Consider the following 17,088-nt stretch of genomic DNA (forward strand, 5'->3'; position numbering starts at 1 on the left):
AAATGTTTTGAGAATGATGAGGGCAATGAATGTACAAACGCGCTTTACACAATTGATGTATGTATGGATTGTGATAAGAGTTGTATGAGCCCCTAATAAAATGATTAGAAAAAAAAAGTGGCAGGGTACAAATGACATAAATTACTGAATAAATATCATTTAGTGTGCCAATATTTAGTTCTTAGCGTTTCCAACATAATATTCAGTTCCACATCTGCCATCGAATAGATCAAATAAAGCACAGTTCACTGCATCTCCAGGGCTAAGGGAATGACTGTGCCAAAGCGCCCCTGATCACCGCCATTCGGATGTGCATCTCACGTCATTAATGGAGCAATCTCTGGGTCTGCTCCCACTCCACCGAGGCCGCCGGGGGAGCCAGGCTCCATGGTGAGGGCACAGAGGGATCCCCAGTGAACTGGGAACTTCTCTTAATTGGGACACCGGAGGGGCTGTGCTGGCAAGGTTGCGCTGATCCTGGTTGCCTCGGTGGTTTGCAGGGACTTGAGCCAGTGACAGCAAGTCTCCTCCTCGTTTCCCTCTGGCCCAACTGTGGAAAAACACTGGGTCCGTTTCCTTTCCCCTCTTTACTTAGTTGGGCACTCAGGTGACATCTGTCAAAGGGACATTCCTGAAAAGGAAGGGACGAAAGGAAAAGAAACAAAGGACATTTTCAAGAATCACAGAGTCAACAGACAAGATCCAGGTTTCTGAGTTTGCGTCAGCCACGTCATTCCTTACCATGCACACCGCCTGTTCTCTGGGGCCTCCTCCAGAACCGGCCTTTACAATGGATAGATAGGCTGTTGTCCCTTGCAGAGGCAGGGCAGGAGTGGGGCCCAGTCTCCGAGCTGTTCTGAGAAAGCATGGGCACCAGGGAGACTCCCTCAGGCACCAAAGTCTCCTCTTTGGCCTCTGTAACTGTCTTAAGTGAAGAGACGGCTCATGCTGCAGACGTCGTCTGAGCAACAGTGCGCTGTATTTGAAACAGTGGCCTTGGTCCCAGCCTCCGGGCCACGGCCTAATCCCAGACTTTAAGGCTTCCTGGTGCTGCACTTTTGTTTTGTTATTGTTTTCTTCGGATAAACAATTTTATTGAGTTATAATTCACCAATTGAAAATGTATAGTTCAATAGTTTTTTATATATTTGAAGAGCTGTGCAACTATCATGACAGTCCACTTCAGATTTCCATCATTCCCAGAGAGCCCTGGTGGCAGAGTGCTTATGCATTGGTCTGCTAACCGAAAGGTCAGCAGTTCTAAACCACCAGCCACTCCTTGGGAGAAAGACGAGACTTTCTTCGCCTATAAAGAATTACAGCCTCAGAAAACCACTAGGGTGTGTATGATTTGGAAATGACTTCAGGGCTGAGAGAGAGAAAGAGAAAATCATCCCCCAAAGAAATTCTATAACCATTCGCGGTTACATAGCTCCCTCCCTCAGTCTCTGCTTCCCAGCACCTCCAGAGCTCGAGGCAACCGTCACTCCACTTTCTGACTCCATGGTCTGCCTGTTCGGTGATGACATCCTCCATAAAATGATTGAGCCTCCATCAATGTCTTCCTTCGTAAAATGGAACTAATTATATTCTTCACATGGTCGACACACAGGCATTCGCTGTACTGCTAGTTCTCGAGTACTCTCTAAGCTGTTTCTGTGCATTTGCTTCTATGTTGCTTTGTTTCCTCATGCTTGTGGGAGCAGAGCGCATTGCCCACTGTCTGACTTCAGTAAAGATGGGGCGAGGTCCCCAGATGATGACAGACACTCTTCCCTTGGCCCAGCGTGGAAACAAGCTTCCCACCACCTGCTGCACTCGGACCCAGAACAATTCATTCTAACTTCACGAAGGCTCTGTGCGAGGCATAGCTTGAGGTGTTTTTCATGGTTTTGGTGCTGTCACTTGATTTCAGCTCAGCATGCACCTGTGTGACGAAATAGAGTGGCCGCATAGGGTTTTCTTGGCTGTAATCTTGAAGGAAGTAGATTGTCAGCTCTTTGTCCCGAGAAGCTACTGAGTGGGTTTGAACGGCCAACCTTCTGACTAACAACCAACTGCCTAACCGTTGTGCCACTCTTTTGACTTTCATGGAGTAATCGGGTTAATCTTCATAAAACTTCATGAAATACGTACTTCTGTTAACCGCGTCCTATGGATAAGTAAATTAAAGCACAGAGGGATGAAGTTGGTTCGAGGTACAAAGCTAATAAGTAATGGAGCCAGGTTTCAACCCAGGCAGGCTGGCTTCTGTGTTTGATTCCCAGTCCAGCTGTGCCTCTCAAGTATGAGGGAATTTCACAGTGTCCATGCGAAAACTCCATGACGTTTTCATTCCATTTTCCTACTTCCTTTATGAAGCCCTCTCTTCTAGGCGACCTTGTACCTGCCACTTGTCGCCAACAACTCAATGAGCTTCCCTCTTACAGAACTGTTATTTAATAATGTGTTTAAAAATAACAATAATGTGTTTATTCCACAGGATAGAGTCTCAATCACCTGGAAAACAGGTGCTTCTAGATGCTACCATGTAGGGAACACAGAGAGAAGTCTGTGAATTTGAAAGCATTTGTATGGACATAACCACAAAAGCCACTCTGGGCTGGAAAGACTCCATCTTTCCCAATGATGGGCAACTTTTCTGAGCTTGTGGCAAACTTTCCTTAGGAAAGTGTTCTATTGTCATTTGCAAGGTTCTTGCTCACTCACTGATGGGCACCACCTCATACCCTCCGCTTGTGTTGGTACTTAAACACTTGGTAGTTCATTTGAATCATGTACGTTAACTGCCCTAAGTCTCCAGGTATTTGGGGACAGTGTTCCTACCAGATTCATCTCTGAGTTCCTTCAGTTTAGCATCGTTCGTAGCACATAGTCAGTATTTACTAAATCCTTGTTGAGGGCAATTGCACTGAAATGGAACTGGTTTTTCCAAGTCTGTGTTATGGAGTGGATTGTGTCCTCCAAAAATGTACGCTAAATCCCAACCTCTGGTGCCTGTGAACCTGACCTTACTCGGAAGTAGTCTCTACAGATGTGATCAGTTAACATGAGTCCATACCGGAGTAGGATGAGTCCTAATCCAAATTGCAATGGTGTCTGATGGGTGAGGAGAGAGAGAACGAGAAAGGATGGTCATTTGAAGATGCATCTAAAATGGAAACAAGGAACACCTGAGGCAACCATCGCCTGAGCCAGAAAGAGGAGAAAGGGTCTTCTCTGCCTGCGGCTTCAGAGAACCAGGCTTAAGTTCAGACTTGTAGCCCCTTGAGGGGGAAAGACAAGGCTGTTCACTCGCATACAGTGCTAGTCTCAGCGTTCCACAGGGGCAGTTCGACTCTGTCCCACACGGTTGTTATGAGCGCACTTTGACTCAATGACAACGAGTTTTGTTTTGTTTCCAGTCCCTTAAACCACAAGACAATCCATGTCTACAGTTCAAAGCTATGGGAAACAGAAGGATTTCTCTCAAGTTATCTCCCCCAAATATATGCCAGACTTAGCTGCTTGAGAATGACTGTACATCAGGAGTGGATTAAGGGTCATTCTCCCTGAGAGGTATCGGCTGCCAACTTCATGGTACTTCTTAATGGCAGCCCTAGGAAACTAATAGTCTGAAACCCCTTACTGTTTTTTTATTTTTTTCTTTACTAAAAGACATGGCCAAGTTCCTGACAATGATTTCAGCTCCGCTCGAATTCTGGTGGAGCCTGATTCTGAGAGTCCACGGCCACGCATTCTCTCTTGCTTGCTGACTGTTCTCTTGGGGATCAGAAAACCAGGTTTCAGCCTGCGGTTTTTCAGTCCCATAGGAATAGAAAATCAGTTGAAATGGAAATCTAGACTTCCCCTTTCTGATCTGGCTTTAGTAAGGGTTACAGGGTAAAGCTGGAGGAAAAAGGAATTGAGGGGAGAGAGCGAGAGAGCACCTCTTTCTTCCATTGTGCCCCAGTTCTCAATTTTCATTGACGTTAATTACTAGCACAACAAATACGCAGCTGCTGCCAAAGTCAGCCGAGGTCTGGCTGTCCTGGGCAGCTGATCTCCCAGCAGAGGGCCACGTCCTGCTTTTGTGTCTTCTATGGCCGCCTCTTCTGAGCTGGTTGACAAAGAGCTACAAAGTGTAAGACCATTTCCTGCTTTTCTTTCTTCCCAAGTGGAGTTTTCCTGGTTTTTAAGTAGGGTCTCATTTCTAGCCTCCTTATGATCCACGTTATGCAAAAAGGAGAGGGAACCTCTATGGCATTTGCATTTCCATTATACTAAATGCTTTCCTTCTGTATTTTCAAACAAAACAAGACAGACAGAAAGCCATACCCTCTGCCTTTTCTGCCTCATAGCAACCCCTCATAAGGTTTCTGAGACTGCAAGGCTTTTTAGGAGCAGTGAAGTAGTTAGTTTATTGTGTCAATCTGGCTAATAAACACATGTGGGGTTAATTGAAGGGTGTTGGAATACATGGCTCCGTGAGCCTCGCCTTTCTAGTTCTTGGGTCTCTTGCTTTCTGATGGTCGGACCAGGGTGCAGCTACCTTAGCCAGTTCCCTGCTTCAGCTGGCAAGGCTCACTTCCTGCAAGACATCCCTGAGGAGAAGTCACATGGACCTACCCCAATGCAGCCCTGGGTGCTGGAGCACCCTTGTGAAGACCCATGCCAGCGCTGAGATGCTTACACATTCACTGACTCGGCTTTCCTCCTGCAGTCAGCATCATCGCATGTGTTTTGTGAGATGGAGGAGGACTTTGTGGACTGGTGTTGGACATATGGGTTAATGTTGGACTTGTGGGCTTGGGCAGCACTGGGTTGGGATGTTTTCTTGATGCACATTTACGTTTATATAAAACTCTCTTTTATACATGTTTCTGTGGATTTGTTTCTCTAACGTACCCAAACTAACACAAGCCGATAGCCTCATTTTTTTTTTCCCCTCAAGGAGCATCTGGTGGGTTTGAACCACCAGCCTTATGATTTGCTGCCCAATATCTCACCCACAGTGCCATCAGGGCTCCTTCTATATACATACTTCTTATTCTCTGTTATGAAAATTTATTATCTCTACATCTAATGATACTTATCAATCCTCTGTAGCTCAGAGATTTGCTAAAGTAACCTATTCTTACCATTGTTTAAGGAGGTCTAATTTTACTTTGGACCTTCAGAAAAGAGAATCGATCATTTACCGACTGATCTTTCATTTCAATGATTTATTTCACCCTTTCCAATAGTATAGTCAAAAAGAAAAATTATAATATGTGAAGTAAATACAATAAAAGGTTTCCATATTTTATTAAACACCACTACAGGCGTCCCCGTGGCTGCTAACTACAAGGTCATTAGTTTGAACCCATAAACCTCTCCAGGGGAGAGATGAGTCTGCCTGCTCCTATGTAGACCGAAAATCTCAAAATCAAAAAGGCAGCACTACTTTGTCCCACGGAGGCACTCTGAGTTGGAATCCACTTGATGGCAGTAAGTTTTTGGTAGCAAGCTAGTCTCAAGTATAGGCTAAAAGTCTCTAAAATGCTGGGGCAGCAGAGGGTGACCAGAACAGTGGGCCTTAAGATAAGGTGACCAGACGTCCCGCTTTTAGCGGGACAGTCCTGATTTTTAACAATTTTTCCTGCATCCCGCGGCGTTTTTAAAAAGTCACAATTTTTGAAAAGAATGCACGACAAGCTAGGTTATACGGTTTTTGGCTGCCATGTGGCTATTTAGCTAGGATTTGAGTTTTATCAATGGTGTTCCACTTTACCAATGTTAAAATCTGGTCACCTTACCTTAAGAAGATCAACACTTCCCTTCTCCCCCCAAGATCTCCTACCCGTAGGTGTCAAAAAGCCTGAAATCTATGGCTAAATATTCATTCTGAGTATTAAATAGTGTCCTTTCAAGGAACTACCCTTTCAGAGTGCAAACAGGCTGATAATGAAGTTTCTACGATTATAGTATGAATTACTTTATCATACATGGTGAGAAACAATGCAAAATTATTGGGTGGCTTAGAGGAGAAGGAAGAAGAACAAAGAAGTTTGAAAGAACCTAAAATAGTGAGATGTATCAAAAATGTAACTCGACTTTGAAAGATTGCCTCAGGTAAACTCTGGATCTAAATACAAGGAATCCAGTGTGAACAAGAAATGATATTTAACAGATGCTCTTAAAAATCACAATGGATAGATAGGTAGATACGTAGATAGATAGATGGATGGATGGATGGATGGATGGATAGGTAGATAGATAGGTAGGTAGATGGATAGATGGATGGATGGATGGATGGATGGATGGATGGATGGATGGATGGATGGATAGATAGGTAGATAGGTAGGTAGATGGATGGATGGATGGATGGATGGATGGATAGGTAGATAGGTAGGTAGATGGATGGATGGATGGATGGATGGATGGATGGATGGATAGATAGATAGATAGATAGATAGATAGATAGATAGATAGATAGATAGGTAGATTTTAGTCAGTTTATTTATAAGAGCTATTTATAAGAGCTATTAAGGTCCTAAGGTAGTGTTTGTGTTGGATATAATTCTGAAAAGTTTAATACAATTTTCAAAATGTTCCCCAAGTAATATTTGATTAATATCTACAGACATATTTTCATTTGGATGTATATGTACATTCCCAAAATATTACAAATGGGATGTGCCAAAATGGCAAAACTTCATCTCGTGTACTTTAGACATGTGATCAGGAAGGGCCAGTCCCTGGAGAAGGGCATCCTGCGTGCTAATGAAGAGGGCCGTGCAAATGTGGAACACCCTCATTTGTGAGATGGACTGATGACCGATAGGGCGGCCATACGCATGGGCTCAAGCAAAGCAACAATTCGAGAGTGGCAGAGGCCTGGGCAGTGTTGCATTCTGTGGCACGTAGGGTTGCTTAGAGCTAGAATGGACCCAACTTCACGTAACAACACCACGGCACTTAAGCATTCATCCTCCCACCCTGTGGCTCTGCAGAAAAAGACTCCAGAGCGGCTTCCGTAAGATTCCAATATGTAAAAATCCCAATGTATCAAGTTCCAAAGCAAACCAAGCTCACTGCCATCGAGCCGATATCAACGCATAGTGACGCTAGAGGACAGGGTAGAACTGCCCCTTGAGTTCCTAAGATTGGTTATGGAAGTAGAAAACCCAGTTTCCCCCTCAGAGCGGCTAGTGGTTTCAAACTGCTGACCTTTCGGATCACAGCCCAATGCATGAACACTACACCATAAAGATAACAGTCCAGAAAACCCCATGGGGCCATTCTACTTTGTCATATGTGGTTCTGAGTCAGAAGAGAAGACCCAATAACAATATAGGTCTATTTCATAAGGAACTTCTGGCTGGCGGCAAGGCTGGCAGTTCAAATCCACCCAGAGGCACTTGGAAGCGAGGTCTAGACACATTTATTTCCAAAAGGTCACAAACACTGCCAAACCTATGGAGCTCGGGTTCTACTCTGAAACACATAGGGTGCCTATAAGTTAGAATTGTGGCAACTGCTGTGGGTGGCATGTAAATACCATAGTACTTTGTTGAGCTGGGTGTCCTGTTTTCCCCTCTAGCCATTCTCTGACCCATCTTTATCCTGTTAACTGATGCCAGAGGCTAACTCTTAAAGTCTACACTAGAGAGGTGAGAAGTGAGACAGATGGAGATGTTGCTTCTATGATCATTGTTCTAGCCGGAAGTTCCTCCTCCCTGACTCTCCCTCTCTCTGGGGCTCCATTCTTTGCCCCTTCAGATCTCAGATGGTAATGGCTTCCTGCCATTGCTAGTCAGTCCACTAGTGCCGCCCCATTCCTCATTGGTTTCCTTAACCTGCTCACCCCTCTGTAAAAAGTCCTTCACTAAATTCTCTGAATTCCAGCTGAGTATGTCTTCTGTGTCCTGCTGGGACTGGGACTAAATAACATTTTAGTATATTTGTTTGATTATTCTTATGTTACTTCCTCAAGAATGTAAGTTTCCTAAAAGTAGGGACTTCATTTCTGTTATTGATTATCTGCATCATAGCACAATTTTTGACACATGAGTTTTATTGACGAGTAAATACATTATCATTAACACATGTAAGAAACCAAGCATTGGACTGCTAACCACCCAGTTGACAGCTCAACCCCACCAGCTTCTCCGAGAGAGAAAGATGAGGGTGTCCGCCTCAGAAACCGTGTGGAACGGTGCTGTGAGTCAGAACAGACTTGAAAGCAGTGGGAGTTTTTGGTTTATGCTGGAGTAATTTTAGACTTTTTACTTCAAGATTTTATTTGAAATAAGTAAGTCCTCTCCCTCTTTCTGTTAACCACCCAGATCCCCTTTTTCTGCATCAAGACATGTTTAGAATGGCAATTAAAATGTATTTTTTCTGTGGAGAATATACAAAGCAAAAATTCACTAATTTAGCAGTTTGTGTAGGTTCAACTCAGAGACATTGATTACATTATTTTGGGGGGAGGGGGATTTAAAAAAATCATTTTACTGTGGGCTCATGCAACTCTTATCTCAATCCATACATACATCAATTGTATAAAGCACATTTGCACTTTTGTTGCCCTCAACATTCTCAAAGCATTTGTTCCTCACTTAAGCCCTTGGCATCAGCTCCTCATTTTACCCCCTCATTCCCCGCTCCCCACTCCCTCATGAACCCTTGATAATTTATAAATTATTATTTTGCCATATCTTACGCCGTCTGACATCTCCCTTCACCCACTTTTCTGTTGTCCATCCCTGAGGGAGGAGGTTATATGTAGATCCTTGTAATCAGTTCCCCCTTTCCACCCCACTGTCCCAGTATCACCACTCTCACCACTGGTCCTGAAGGGATCATCTGTCCTGGATTCCCTGTTTTCCAATTCCTATCTGTACCAGTGTCTAGCCTATCTTCCTCTGGTCTAGCCAGATTTGTAAGGTGGAATTGGGATCATGATAGTTGGAGGGAGGTAGCATTTAGGAACTAGAGGAAAGTTATAGGTTAGATCATTGCTACACTGCACCCTGACTGGCTCATCTCCTCCCCGCATATCCGCGACCCTTCTGTAAGAGGATGTCCAGTTGCCTACAGCTGGGTCTTGGGTCCCCAATCCACCTACCCCTCATTCACAATGATTTGATTTTTTGTTCTTTGATGCCTGATACCTGATCCCTTTGACACCTTGTGATCACACAGGCTGGTGTGCTTCTTCCATGTGGGTTTTGTTACTTCTGGTTACATTACCCTTGATCACGTCCTACCAGGCCTTCTACACCCTCCTCACCACTGATTTGGATCACTTGTTGTTCCCTTGTCCCTGGGTTTGTTAACACCACTTCCTTCCCTCACCCTCACCCTCTCCCATGTCCCCTCGGAACTGTCGGTTCCATTATTTTCGCCTCCAGATTGTTTTTCCAGCCTATCTTATTTAAACAGACCTGCGGAGATACACTGATTACACTCTTGTCTGACCATTCTCCCCTCCTTTCCTGAGTTGTTCCTGCGTCATTAACATAAACTGACTGCCTTCAGGTTCCCATCTAACCTTTCCAGTTGCTCTAACCAATTGGATCATATGTAATAGTTTTTTTTTAATTGAAAGATCATTTTATTGGGGGCTCCTACAACTCTTATAACAATCCATACATCAATTGTATCAGGCATATTTGTACATATGTTACCATCATTCTTTTCTAGACATTTACTTTCTATTGAGCCCTTGGTATCAGCTCCTCTTTTTTTTCCCTACCCCACCCACCTGACCCCTTGACAAATGATAAAGTATTATTATTATTTTCATATAAAAGCTCTTAAAAGGGAATAAATTAAATGGGTCAAATTAAACTATCATTTGCTTTAAGAAGACTTCAGGGGATATTTTTGTTTTAAGATTATCCCAGGAGAAAATTTTCAGGGGTTCATCCAGTTTCCATGGCTCCAGAAAGTCTGGAGTGGAATGGTGTTTTAACAATATCAGCACACTAAAAAAATAATAATAATATTCATATTCTTGCAGATCTACAAATTTAGGATGCAGCCAATTTAATATACTTTTAAAAATTGTGCTAAAATATACATAATGAACCATTTTGCTATTTTAACCATTTTTCCCTGTCCAAGTCAATGACATTAATTACAGTCACCATATTGTGCAATGACAAGCATGATCTGTTTCCAAACTTTTTCATCCCCCTCAACAAAATCTCAGTGCCCCTCCCTTTCACGTGGCCCTAGTAATATACTCGCTTCATTTTTGAGGGACTGGAAAAGATTGCATGAGTACCATGATGATGATGAAATTTGGAAGTTTTAAAACATAAAATGAGGAGCTCAAAGAACTTCAAAACGCATTTATTATTATTATTAAAACAAAAAGCAAAAGTGTGTCAATGTTGTTGTAAGTGAAAGCCCTCAGATGCCTAGAAGAAGCTGCAGCAGCCCTCACCCCTAACTAACCGACTGGTGGACAGACTAGATGGTCTATGGCAACCCATCCTCTCTCGCAGGCACTTGAACCTGGGCTGGAGCCCCATTTATTCACTCTTTCTGGTTTAAACTTGAGGCGATGTCATTGACTCATCCCCTCCCTTCAGACTGCATAGCCATGCCAGTGTGCGGATGCTATCTTTAAAAAGCCTCTTCAACCACTGCTTTGCCTTCCCACTGCTGTGAAGCTAATCTTGGCCCTCATTACCTCTTTTCTGCCTTTTGCATGTCTCCTAAAATAGCTTCACTGATTCCAGAGTGTGTCTCTTAAGTCCTTCCTGGCCCTAGGCAAGCTACCCAAGCCAGTTTCCCAATCCTCCCTAGCAAGCAGTCTCCACCGTATCATAGCCTTGCTTCTTTGACACCACACGCTCGCCTGCTCGGTCCTGTCTCTGCCTGTCCCTTTGTTGATGTTGTCCCCCATATCTGAAATGCCTCTCCGCCTCTTCTCTGACTACCCAAATCTCACCCATAGTTCAAGTTCAGCTCAGATTCCGCCATGGGCCTTCCTTCCCGTTCTAAACCACAATAATTGCTCCCTTTCCTGGCATCCAAACTACTCAGTTATAGATTCAAAGAGCTGGAAAGAACCTTCGACGTCAGTGAAAGCAGAGCATGCATTGAACCGAATGAGAACATAGACTCAGGGAAACGCTAAGTGACCCATCCAAGCGTCTACAGACACTGGTAGAACAGAGGCTGAAACCTAGACTCTCAACTCTCCGTGCTTTTCCATTGTTGCTGTCAGGCGCTGGTGAGTAAGTTCGGACTCACAGAAACCCTCTGGACAACAACAGAGCGAAGCACCACCTGGGCCTGGGCCATCCCCATAATTGTTCTCCTGTTTGGGCCCACTGTCGCAGCCACTGTGTCATGGGCCCTCCTCTTCCTCATTGCCCCTCTACTTTATCCAGCAAGATATACGTCCTTCTCCAGATGCGGGTCTCTCCTGACAAGATGCTCCAAGCACAGGGGACAAAGTCTTCCCCTTCTTGCTTCTAAGCCGCAGTCTGGCCGTGCTGCTGACAAGACAGGTGTGTTTATTCTTTGGGGAGTCCACAATGCTGTCAATATTCTTTGCCAGCAACATAAAGGCCTGGCTCTTTTTGTTGGTTGGCTTTTTGGCCCTCCTGACCCCAAGTTCCCTATCTCCTAGCAGGCAACTGCTTAGGTTATCTCTTTATCGATTCCGTATATGTATTGCCAATATTTCCATTGGCAACTTTACTATAGCTCAGGTATTGTGCAGCTCCTAGACTCCGGGGTCTATGCTATCCTGGTAAAAACATTCATGAACAAGACCTGCTTTCCAGAGCTTGGTCTGATGACCTAGACAATTAAGCATTCTATTCCAGAAACGTGACCAGAGGGAAGTAGAAGGTATTGAAAGAGGCGATCCTAGATTTGAGAAGATGGCTCAGGGTAGCCCATCAGAGGAAAGAATGACTAACGTAGATCTGAAAAAAAGTAAAAATTATCCAAGAATATGGATCAAGATTATTAGCTAGATGGAACAGCCTGTGCAAAAGCTATTAAGTCAAAAAGTCCGGGGCATTGGCGCTCCTGAAAGAACCTCAGGGTGCCGGAGTCACTGGGTGCAGAGGGAGCTTTCCGTGCTGTGGAGGCAGTCCCGACTCAGTGAACAGTATACAAACAGAAGGTAACCCTGCCTGCTCCTACGCGAGCCTCACAGTCACCGGTACAGCCACTGTGGCGGGGTCAGCATCCTTGGCCACCAACATAATTCAAAGGCATGAGTGTATTTGTCTTCCTTACTCAGTATACAGCTTCCACATGTGGATAAGATGATTAAAAAAAAAAATTTTTTTTAAAACATGGCCTGGGTCGGGCACACCTTAACACTCAAAAACGACATCTTTGCTTTTGCACAGTGTAAGAGGGCTGTTGTCGCAGACATGCAGATATCCAATACCCACCTTTCACATGCTGATGAATTCATTGAAAAATACTACTGCTTGGGTCAGGCATACCTTAGTCCTCAACGTCACGGCCTTGTTTTCCGATACTCTGAAGAGGTCTGAGGCAGCAGATTTGCCAAATGCAATATGTCATTTGGTTTCTTGACGACTTTGATGTGGATTGATTGGATCCACATAAGCATTGATGTGGATCCACACAAGACAAAATCCTTGGCAACTTCAATCTTTTCTCCATTGATCGTGTTACCCATTTGTTCAGTGTGAGGATTTGGGTCTTCTTCTCATTGAGTTGTGGTCCATCCTGAAGGCCGCCGTCCTTGATCTCCATCAGCAAGGGCTTCATGTCCTCCTCACTCTCAGCAAGCAAGCTTGTGCCACCTGTGTACAGCAGCCTTCCTCCAGATGATGCCTCCCTCTTCTCTGTTTATGGACTCGGCACACAGATGGGACATGTATGACTAGGGGGCACAACTCTAACACATGCCTTTCTGGAGTTTAACGTAGTCTTCTCGGGTACTGTTTGCACAACTGCCTCTTGTGCCAAGAAAAAGTTCTGCATGAGCACAACCAAGTGTTCTAGAACTCCCATTTTTCTCAAGACTATCCATAGTTTTTCCATTATGCACTGCCATTTCTCTATTACAACTCTTTGCATTCCATAGGACTATGATTGTATCATTTATATTTCTTTTATACAGTGAAGTGGTAGTACCCTTTATAGAGTGAAAGTCTCATGACATTAGAAACCATGTGTTTTCACTTCTTCGCTATTCTCATAGCCAATAGTAGGCACAATTTTTAAAATCCCTGTTGTATTGCACACAATAAATGTACAGTCTTTTGAAGATTCCCCACGACGTAGAATATGATAAGCACATAGTAGATCCTTTGGAAATATCAGCTAATTAGCTGATTGGAACCCTTGATGGGTATAAACGGTTAAGCGCGTGGCTACTATCCATAAGGTTGGTGTTTCAAACCTACCCAACAGCGCCTGAGAAGAAAGGTTTGTGATCTCTTTCCAACAGGTCACAGGTTTCCAACATTTAAAACTGTCTCACAGTTCTACTCTGGAACACATGGAGTCACCATGAATTGGAATCAACTGAGGACTTGCTGAGTAGACTATGCACATGCACTCAGACGGTCTTCTGTCCATTCCACTAAAAAGGCATCATGCATCAGACACCATCTAGATATCAGAGGACATTGTGGCCTGCCTTTGGGGGACTCACCCTGTTTCAGAAAAGGCCACCATGCAGCAACAAAAGAAGCACTCTTCGAGAGATGCGCACAGTGGGGTGTGCATTGGGAGTCTTGGGAAGGTGTTACAAAGAGGTCACTTTTGAGATAATACAATTTCATAAAGCACAGAAAAGGGAGCTTTCGTGACATATACACAATTCTTTCTAAAAGCAATTTAAGGGGAGCTGATAGATAAGAGTTCAAGAAGAAAGAAAATGTTTTGAAACCGATGGTGGCAGCCATTGGACAGTCATACTTGATCTAATTGAATTATGGATTATTATAATATCTGTAAGAGCTCCCAATAAAATTTTTTTTTTTAAAGTGAGTTAACCATGGAAGTGTATGATATGTGAATATTATATCAAGAAAACCACTTAAAAAAAAAAGAAACCAGACTTGACCAATGGTTACCATAAGTGAAGGAGAAAGAGTTGCTGCTTAGGGAGCATTGAGTTTATCTTAAGGGTGGTGGAATAATTTGAAAAGGATATCAATAAGTGCTGTACAACATGAAGAGTATAATTAATGGCACCGAATTGTACAGGAAGAAGTTGTTGAATTGGAGAATGTTTTGTTGTGTATATTTTTGCCACAATTAGAAGAAAAAGTTCCATGAATGACAAAGAGTACAAGGAAGTTGTAGAATTGAATGTGGTGATAATTATACAACTCTTTTAGATGTGATTGAATGATTGAGTTGTATGACATGTGGATAAAATGCTAATAAAACTGTTCCAAAGAAAAGGAAGCCGTTTAGCGGTTAGCGTCGGCAGACACACAGGCAGGAAAGCGTGCGCTGTGGTAAGAGAAGAGGGAGTGTCAGGGATGAACCTTGACAGGGAGGTTGGCCTCAGCTTGTGGAGAGGCTTGTAAGCAGAGAGAATGAGTTGGAACTTTGTTTCTATAGACAGTGAAGATGGAAAATGTTGTTTTGTTTGTTTGTTTTTCATTTTTTATTATTTTTGGAAAATGTTTTCAAGGAGAGCCGTGACATGGAGATCCATGAAGGATAGTCTACAAGCTCTTCCTGGAGGCCAAGAAACCAGTTGGGACACAATTCCAGGCCTCCAGGAAACAGAAGTTCCACAGGGCAGCGGGAGATCAGGGCGGAAGAGTAATAGGAGGAGTGCAGAGAGTGGGTTTTTCTTCCCCCGTTAGAAAAGCCCACAGTACATGGATTGTTCAGAATTGTGACTTATTTTTCAAACATTTGGGAAAATGTTCAGGTTTCTGCGCTATTGATTTCTAACTTTCCCTTTAATTTTTAAATTTTTTTAATTTTTCAAACTTTCCCTTTAATCAAAGACTGTTTCAAACTCAAACTCAATGGCAGTGACGACTCTTAGGGACCCGATGGGACAGAGTAGAGACTGTGGCTTTCCTGTGGGTTGCCAAGACTGTAACTTGCTATGGAAGTAGAACACAGGTGGATTTGAACTACTAACTTTGCTGTTAGCAGCCCAGTGTGTAAACCCTATGCTACCAAGGTTCTCATAGTCAAAGAACATGCTCTGTATGATTTCAATAATTTGAAGTTTGGAGACTTACTTTCTAAACTCATAATGTCCATGTTGGTAAATTTTCGAGGTACACTTAAAAGAATATATATTGTGCATTTGTTGTCTATAAAGAATGAAATGTGTGAGTCAGAAAAACAAAAGTCATACAAGCTTAGAAAGACAAATACAAAAAGGCAAATAATAGCAATCTCTCGCTCATGACATTACAGATAGTTTTTCTTTTTAGCTTTCTACGTTTTAAAAATATTTTGGTTGGTACATTGAGCATATGCTAATTTAACGATTGGAAAACAGTGAGTCTGACACAAAATAACACAAAATATATAGAAGATTTTTTAAATACAAAAATATATCATGGAGAAAAAAATTGAATTATACACTAAAATACTCATAACAGTCGAGTGAAAAAAAATGAACCCCTTTACTGAAGGGCTGTGGGGAGGAGATGAACCAATCAGGGTGCAGGTTAGCAACGATGAAACATATAACTTTCCTCGAGTTCCTAAATGCTTCCTCCCCCCACTATCATGATCCCAACTCTACCTTACAAATCTGGCTAGACCAGAGGATGTACATTGTACAGATAGCAACTGGAAACACAGGGAATCCAGGACAGATAAACTCCTTCAGGACCAGTGGTTAGTGGGGCAGTCCCTGGAGAGTGAAGGGAATGTGGGGTAGACAGGGGGAACCGATTACAAGAATCTAGGTATTGCCTCCTCCCTGGGGGATGGACAGCAGAGAAGAGGGCGGGGGAAGGGAAGGGGACGTCGAACATGACAAAACAATAGTGATTTGTGACTTATGGAGGGTTCATGAGGGAGGGTTGACGGGGGAGGGAGGGGGAAAATGGGCAGCTGATATTAGGGGCTAGAATAGAAGGCAAATGTTTTGAGAATGATGAGGGCAGCGAATGTACATACGTGCTTGACACAATGGATGTATGTATGGATTGTGTTAAGAATTGTACGAGCCCCCAATAAAATAATTTTTAAAAGGAAAAAGAAAAAAAATGAATAAAAAGTTGCATTTACGAGGAGGAGGAATCAAGATGGCTCCCAGCATTGGGGGTGTGCACACAAACCCCACCACAGCGCACCAAACCAGGAGGGTGACGTCACCACATGGAGGATTGCACGAAAAGATTGGGCTACAGGGCTGGCCCCAACCAGAGCCCATCTGACCCCCGCCTTAGAAGTATGTGCGACAGAGAACAACACTAAACCTTCAGGTGGGGGAAAGCAGTCAACTTATCACACCCACATGGAAGCAAACCAAGAAAGACGAGAGAGGGACAGTCCGCCTAGACTCCATATTGGCACACCAAGCCCGGATGATGATGTCCCTCCACAGAGCTGCTAAGGCACAGAGAGGACTGTAGGACTGTCAACCACTCAAGACATGTTGGCCCCTAACGAGTGTACTGCAACAGAGGACAATAATGGGGACACATGGTGGGAGGTAGTGTGGTCTGAATCCCCCGCAGCGGGACAAACCAAGAAGGGAACATAACAGATTAGCAATTGGAGCAAAGCCAATCCACAAAGCCCTCAGAGAGCCCCCAAAATAGACTTTGGGCTAGGAGGGGCAGCCCCCAGAACTCCCCCAGGACCAGGGGGGAGAGAGTCATAAAGGCCAGTGGACAGACCTGGAACGATGTATGGTTTGTTTGGCTTTTGTCTTTCTTCTTTTTTCAATCTTTTGTTTTCTTATTGTTTGGCCTCGGACATTGCTGGTTTGCCTACTTGTATGAGCCAGACCTGGGAAGCACGCAGGGGGAGAAAGCACTGGGGCCAGTGGTTCCATTGTTTTGTTGTACATTGTTTCTTGGTTTTGGTCTGTCTAGTTTTTGTGCATGTTGTTGTCTCCGCAGGTCTGTCTGGATAGGACAGGCTGGATGAACAATCTGGAGGAGAAAACAA

The sequence above is a fragment of the Echinops telfairi genome, unplaced genomic scaffold (genome assembly GCF_000313985.2).
Source record: "Echinops telfairi isolate 266 unplaced genomic scaffold, ASM31398v2 ScPeMD7_6273;HRSCAF=7185, whole genome shotgun sequence".
NCBI lineage: Eukaryota > Metazoa > Chordata > Mammalia > Afrosoricida > Tenrecidae > Echinops > Echinops telfairi.